Source organism: Triticum aestivum, chromosome 1A (genome assembly GCF_018294505.1).
Source record: "Triticum aestivum cultivar Chinese Spring chromosome 1A, IWGSC CS RefSeq v2.1, whole genome shotgun sequence".
In the NCBI taxonomy this organism is placed as follows: Eukaryota; Viridiplantae; Streptophyta; class Magnoliopsida; order Poales; family Poaceae; genus Triticum; species Triticum aestivum.
Window position 1 is genome coordinate 509,810,526 of NC_057794.1, and position 7,120 is coordinate 509,817,645.

At 44.2% G+C, this 7,120-nt stretch overlaps 2 pseudogenes; both read left to right on the forward strand.

The window, feature by feature from the left end:
* The first annotated feature begins 2,052 nt into the window (after window positions 1–2,052).
* Window positions 2,053–2,580, forward strand: LOC123164934 (uclacyanin 1-like; annotated as a pseudogene).
* A 2,048-nt stretch (window positions 2,581–4,628) lies between these two features.
* Window positions 4,629–7,120, forward strand: part of LOC123165108 (uncharacterized) — a 4,027-nt pseudogene continuing 1,535 nt past the window's right edge.

A 7,120-nucleotide genomic window follows, 5' to 3' on the forward strand; every position in this document is an offset into this window, starting at 1 on the left:
GGTGTCAGTCTGAGACAGTATTAAGCTCAGCTGCGGCGGGTGACCCGGCTCGGTCTGATAGTTGTTGCGGCTGGTGTTACGTTGTTCTTTTAGAGTGAATGATGATTGTGGTCCTTTTTTCCTTGTTCGGTCGTAGCATGGTCCCTTTGTGTATTAAATTCAATTCTTTTGTTAAATGTAATTGCATTCATTATAATTGGATTCAACATATCTTCTTGCAAAAACCCAAATAATGACCAAGCGTGTAACCATGAAATAAATGTATCAAAGATGTGTTGAGTGCAATGACATTACATCCATCCATTATATACAACAGAAATTCAGAGCTAAATTCGTCTAGATAAGTAACATGATTTTTAAGGCGAAACTGTGGGGTAAACACCCAGTGCAAAATATTATATTATTGGGAAGTGTATGTACACACTGGTTTGAGATGAGCCTAGAAAGAAGATAAATCAAGAAAACAATCCCCAACAAACTGAGCCAAAAAAGAAGAAATGAAAATTACAAGACTTTAGCTCACCAAGCTTTGAAAGCATTGCCATATTTCGTTTTCATCTTGTGTCCCAAAATCTGCTCGCCAAGACACTAAAATTACAAGAGTTCAGCTCGCCAAGCCCTTGTTCATCCTGTTACCATCAAGCTAAAATCATCAGCTCGGGATCCCTTACCTGAGAGCCGCCGGATTTAACCCCGACACGGGCTACGTTGCTTAGCTCTCTGGTGAGCGATGTGGTGGCGGGTGTTGACGATGTACCTTGGCCCTGTGGGTGGCGAGGTGCACGGTGATGGGTGATCCTTGCGGAGCAGATGACTTCAATGAAAGCTTTGCCCTGATCTGGATCTGTTGCTCCCATTCCATCATGGTGGGGTCCCCGTGAGAGTTCCCTCGATGTCGTGGGAGTTGTGGTCGAGCGAAAGCTTTGCGCTCCGGCGCTGGCGGCGACAAAGCATGCGGATGTTGTATTCCTCTTGGGGCGTCGCCTTGGACCTCTCCTTGCCGTCCAACTCTCAAGGTGAAACTTTTCTTAGCTTCGGCTGATGCAACGGTGGCGACGCTTTGTGTCGGTACCCTCCCGGGGGCGTCGTCGGTGCGGGTGGGTCTTCCTCTGCATGGTGGTGGGTTTCATGTGCTTCTTCTCGGCTGCTAGCTCTAGGCGCTTAGGTGGACTTAGTGCGTTTTGAGAATTTTTGGCTAGTATTACTGATTTTCTTTAGATCAGCTTATGAGGTTCTCCTCGATGCCTCGCATCGGGTCATTTTGTATCGGTTTGGTTGTTTATACCTTTATCTATAAAGGGGGCGAAGCTTGTATTGAGAGAGAGAGAACGATTCGTGAAATCAACGGTCCTTGATGGCCTATTACAATGGCGCGCAATGGTGACCGATCTTGACCAAATTCAGTTGACCAACGCCTATTACTGCCCTTTTTGTATCTGTTATCCCGCTTTCTATATAATAAAGCTATGGTACGTAATTTGTATACACTTTGAAAAAGACGATTACATTTTATTTTCCTATTTTTACAGTGACATACATCTTAATAAATCAATTATTGTGCGGTTGAAATATGCACACGCGCACGAATACGTTCATAATTTTTAATCAAAGATTATGTTCAAATAATTATTGTTTAGCATGCTCGGGCACCAGATCGATAGCAGCCTGAGGGTTTGCTGCCAGACCCAGTCTACTCTCGGCTATGGATCCCATCGTCACCATTATTATTAGATTATCATAGTATAATAGGCGAGCCAAGCATGCACGCACCAATTTGTATTTAAATTCATCTGGGAGTACTATTTCTCATATTCATGCATCTTAGACCTACCATACCTCACCTGATCAACGCGCTTACACCTGATGATCCTAGCTTGAACCAATCCATCACCTATATATTTTGACATAGTGTCATCAACGATCTTACAGCACATTCCATCGTGCAGCCATTTCTCTCTATAACTTCCTTGGATCCTATCAAATTTCTCTCTAGTGCTAACTTCCAGCTCTGATCTTTTCAGTTAGCTAGCTAGTCGATCTGACATTTAATCCATGGGGGTTAAAGTTCTTATCCTGATCACCCTGGCTGTGGCCATGCTCCAGATGGTGCTCGGCGCCAGTCAAACAGTGGGCGTGTCGGCCAGATCATGGGACCTGCAGACCAACTACACCATGTGAGCTTCGAGAACTAGGTTTACCATCGGCGATGAGCTCCGGTTTCAATACTCCACCACCATGCACAATGTGGTGGAGGTGAGAAAGGCTGGGTACAATGCCTGCAACAGCTCCAGCCCCATCGCGATGTTCCTGACCAGCAACGACATCGTCCCACTTGCATCCACTGGGACGCGGTACTTCATCTGCGGCATCCCTGGGCATTGCGTCGCCGGTATGAAGGTTCAAGTCAACGTGAAGTCAAAGGCAGTGCGGACAGTACAACGGTGCCGAGGGATGGGGAAGCGGCTCTGGTGCCTGTTCGAGACTGTATTAAGCTCGGCCACGAAGGCTGGCATTGATCAGTGTGCGGTGGTGCGACTAGGTCTGGCCGTTATCGCGGCTGGTCTCGTGTTGTTCTTTTAGTGGCCGACGACTGTGATGTTTTTTTCTTCTTGATGTGTCGGGCATTATTTGTGTATTGTAAATCAATTTTTTTGTTAAATGTAATTTCTTCCATTATAATTGGATTTAACTTATTGTCTTGCAAAACCAAACTATAATCAAGTGTATATAATCATGGAATAAATAAGGGCAGTGCTTGGTGCCGGTCGGCCGCGCACTAGCCATCAAATGCAACCTGTGTAGGCCGTCTGATTTGGCTGCTCAGCTCCTTCCTCCCCACACCTTGCACAGCCTTGCCCAACACCATTCCCCTCACGCAGCTTGCCAGTGCCCCCCCCCCCCCAAGCCGGTGCTCACCGTCGCTGATTCCAACATCTACAGTCTCTGGTTCCAGCAAATGCGCGAGCCGATTCCAGCAAAAGGACTTCACCTGTGGCCTGTCAGTTCCAGAAAAAATGCGCAGCTCGCGGTCACCACCGTCGTAGCTACTCTGATGACTGCTTGCAACTTTTTTGCCGACGGGTCTCAGCACCTCGCCGCCCTTCTAGAAGCATGCCGCCATTCCATGCCTGTCGGCGCCGTCGTAGCTCGCGGGAACCATGGTTGCACGGTCGCTGAGGTTTTGCAGCTTTTCTCCTGCCCCATGTCAACATTAACACATGTCAATTCCATCAAAAAAGATGACCGTATGCAGCATCTATTGCCGTCGGGTTCCTGGGATGCACCACGGTTGGTTCTTGTGTCCTCATTGACTGGTTCCAGCAAAAACCATGGCCGGATGCAGCATGGCGGTGTCGCTTTGTAGCTTCTCTCTTTGGCGAGCGTAGCTTTCCTCCGTCGTTTTTCTTTTAAGATGGTAGATTTATGATTTTATCTTAGCAGCTATAAAGGCATTTACTTTTACATTATCGTATCAGAGAAAAGGGCTAAGAGATGAGTAACCAAAAAGATAATATTAGTATAAATATTTTTTTCATTCTGCTTTGAATTTTCATTCACCTCACAAATGTTATAACCTCTCCAGGGCGGACCTTGTGAGCCTGCTTCAAATTGTTCTCTTATGAGAGTTTTCCTCTATATTTAAGGTGTATACTTAGTGGTAGTGTTTGGACGTAAGTACCAAGTTGAAGCCAATGTGCCTAAGGTATAGTTCCCCACTCAGGACTACAGAGATTACCCCTTGATATTTGGGCGCACTGCAAAATGTAGTGGTTTTATTGTATGGAATGGAACAGGGGAACTCATACTAAAAAGAAAGAAACAAGAGCATCTCAAGGAGAAATGGTGGTGATAAAAAAAATTCCCCCTCTGATCCATAATAAATATCGTGGTTTAGCTCAAATGTATAGTACATATATGACAACTAATTATTAGTGAACTTACCTCTCACTACCAAAAACTAGGACCAACTATAAATCCTCTTTGCCAAATATGATTTTAGCTGTATGACAACAGCGAGGCGCCTTACCCTGCAGACTATGCAACTTTTGAATTTGGTCAACACAACATATTATCAATAGTGAATTTCCGTGAATTTTGACAGTGGCATACATCTTAATTATTATTTTAGAAGAACCTTAATTAATTATATAATTATTTGACGTACCGATGTAGTACATATTCGCACTAACACGTTTGGAATGTTTAACTAGAGAATATGTTGGATTAATTTATGTTTAGTACGCTCGTGCGGGCATCCGAATCGATCGAGGACAAGGTCTACTGATGGCTACTGATGATTTCCTAACTAATTGTTTGGACATGGTCTACTTACAATTTGGTTACGTACTAATCATTTTCTCCCCAGACCCGTTCTACTAACGGCTACCGGGCACATCTTCTCCATTGTTAGTTTTCTATTAAAGCTATGGAGCCAAGCATATATAATAATATCAGTTTCAGGAGATAACGTGTACGATGTTATTTTCATGCATTTTAGACGACCTACTCTATGTCACCTGGTCAACGCGCTTACACCCGGTGATCCCTTAGCACACCCATCGCCTATATATGTCGACACACTAGTATCAATGATCTCACAACACCATCCATCCTGAAGCCATTTCTCTCTTTAGCTTCCTTGGAGCTTGTGATCATTAGTTGATCAGACAACATAACCAATTTTCTCTCTAGCGCTAACTTCCACCCCCATCATATTTTGAGTCACTACTAAGTCAGCTAGCTAGTATATCCATATTTAATCCATGGGGACCAAAGCTCTTATTCTGATCACCGTGGCCATGGCCATGCTTGGGACGGCGCTCGGCGCCAGCCACACCGTGGGAGCGCCGAACGGTTCATGGGACCTCAGACCAACTACTCCCAGTGGGTTTCCAGAATCAGGTTCACCACCGGCGATGAGCTCAAGTTCCAGTACTCCACCGATGTGCACAACATGGTGGAGGTGAGCAAGACAGGGTACGACTCTTGCAACGGCTCCAGCCCCATAGCGACTTTCTCGACCGGTAACGATGTTGTTCCGCTTGCCACCGTCGGGACCCGATATTTCATCTGCGGCGTCTCTGGGCACTGCGATGCCAGCATGAAGGTCGAGGTCAACGTCAAGTCCAAAGAAGTGCGGACTGTGCAGCGGTGCCGACGGACAGGGAACCGACGTCATTGCCAGTCCGAGACAGTATTAAGCTCAACTGCGGAGGCTGGCGTTGATCAGTCTGCGGTGGCCCGACTCGGTCTAATTGTTGTTGCGGCTGGTCTTATGTTGTTCTTTTAGAGTGAACGATGATTGTGGTCCTTTTTTCCTTGATCAGTCATAGCATGGTCCCTTTGTGTATTAAATTTAATTCTTTTGTTAAATGTAATTGCATTCACTATAATTGGATTCAAGACATCTTCTTGCAAAAACCCAAAAAATTACCGAGCGTAAAATCATGAAAGAACTTTATCAAAGATGTGTTGGCTGCAATGACATCACATCCATCCATTATATACAACAAAAATTCAAGCAGAGCTAAATTCGTCTAGATAAATAACATGATTTTCATGGCGAGCGGGGCAAACACAACTGCAACTTTTTATATCGTTAGGAAGTGTATGGATGCACTCGTTTGAGATCAGCCAAAAAAGTAAGATAAATGAAGGAAAACAAACCTTAACAAACTAAGCCAAAAAGAGGCAGAAACAGAAATTACAAGAGTTCAGCTTGCCAAGCCTTGAAAGCATTGTCATATTTCGTTTTCATCTTGTGTCCCAAAAGAATTAGTGAAGGTACTGAAAACCGTCAATAGTCCCGAGAGGATGATGCGCGGGATCGGAAGTACCGGAGGGGATTCACATGTGATGAGTTTACCCAGGTTCGGGCCCTCATCATAGAGGTAAGAGCCTACTCCTACTTTGGATTTAATTGATGGGGAAAAACGTCTCGTATGAGGGGGTATGTGGTGATAATGCTATCGAGACAATGATGCTATAGTCAGATGCCTCGAACTACCCCTGGTCTCTTCTTATAAAGGTGTTCGAGACTCAAGGTTATACCTTTTGCTAACCGACCTAGGGTCCGGATCGGATGAGGGCTTCTTGACTTGCACGGCAAGATGAGATCCTCCCGAAAGGAGCGCTTCCCGCGGAGCAAGGATCCTAGGCCACACCTTGGCTATGGGCCTTGAGGCCAGCCCATTAATTGTCTGCTTCCTAGCCGATGGGCCACCCTAGGTTTAGTACACTGTGTGTATTTCTCAAGCTTGTCTAGAATTTTGGTCATGCTTCTCTTAGAATCTCCCAAGATGAAATCGTGTTGGGCTCCTCCTGTGTCAAATAAACCACACCAACCTCAGTTTTCTTGATGTCTCCATTAACTAACTGTCTGGACTAGGCCTCCATAGTGCCATGCAACCTGGCTTCAGAACTTCTTAGGGAATCTTTGGACCCTTCCATATTTCGGCTTCTTGACCACCCTTAATGAAGGCATATAAAAGACCGATGTGTATTCTTACATGCACAATGACATCACGCTTGACCACTAGATCATTCAGGCATTGAATATCTATTTGAATCGAGCCATAACTGATCCAGGTAGGGATCGAAGCATCGTTAATATAACTAGATGATACCCCATTGCGTTCCCGTGGAATTTGATTAATCTAATGAGATTTGATTGTATTTAACATGAATGTTTGGGTTAACACTAGGATAAATGAAAATAAGAACACATATGAAATTGATTATAAGTATGCAGAATATTTATATTTAATGTATAAGTAGGATGATTGGATGAAATTCTCATGCAAGGGTGCATGTTGAGGTGGAATTTTTCCATACATGATTGCATGTTAAGAATAATTTATTGGTGAAGATCACCTATTTAGTTATATAGGATATATGACAACTAATTGGCTAATGACCTGATAACTAGGTGACAATAAGTTGTTAAGTATTGTATTTTTGTCAAAACATGTCGACATGAGATCTATTATCGAAGATCTCACACCGCGAAGCTAAAGGTGGAAATGGATCGTCAATCGGATTAATGCGTTGCGATATGGAATTGGTAACAAATTTAAATTTGATGGGATCTTTAGTTATATCAACACACACACACTGGCGC